This window comes from Myotis davidii, unplaced genomic scaffold (genome assembly GCF_000327345.1).
Source record: "Myotis davidii unplaced genomic scaffold, ASM32734v1 scaffold1193, whole genome shotgun sequence".
Taxonomy (NCBI): Eukaryota; Metazoa; Chordata; class Mammalia; order Chiroptera; family Vespertilionidae; genus Myotis; species Myotis davidii.
Window position 1 is genome coordinate 604,860 of NW_006284331.1, and position 806 is coordinate 605,665.

Consider the following 806-nt stretch of genomic DNA (forward strand, 5'->3'; position numbering starts at 1 on the left):
AGGGATCTTTTAAGAAGAGGAAGAAGAAGAAAAAGGTAAAGAAACAAATTAAGAACAACAAATACACATCTATCAACAAGTGAATCTAAGAATCAAGTGAATAAATAATCTGATGAACAGAATGAACTGGTGATTATAATAGAATCAGGGACATAGAAAGGGAATGGACTCACTATTCTTGCGGGGGGGAAAGAGATGTGGGGGGTGCGGGAAGAGACTGGACAAAAATTGTGCACCTAGGGATGAGGACAGTGGGGGGGGGCAGTGAGGGCAGAGGGCGGGGTGGGAAATGGGTGGAGGGGAGCTATGCGGAGAAAAAGGAACAACTGTAATAATCTGAACAATAAAGATTTAATTTAAAAAAAAAATGGCTGGGAGGCCAGCACAGGCACGGCGACCATGCCATCTTGGACAACAGAGCTGCTTGAGACTAGGATCCTGGCCTCAGTACCACCCAGTCTATTCTCAAACACATACCAGGACCCTGCAGCCACTGGGGACAGAGACCTGTGACCACAGCTACAGACCTGTGGACACCAAAAGTTCAGAAATCCCCTTGGCAGATCCGTGAATAACAGAGCCCATCCACCTTCCTGCAGGCGTGCGGGCAGCGCCATAGTAACTGATAGACCCACCCCTTGCCCGGGCCTCAGTGCTGCCACAGGAACTTTAGCCTGGAAGTGCACAAGCACCTTGGAACTGGTCCCGCATAGTGCCTACTTCAGGAGTCCTGGGCTGGGAGCAAATGCGTGAACACCAGGAACTGGTCCCGTGTAGCACAGGCCCAGGGACCCCAATTCTCTGGG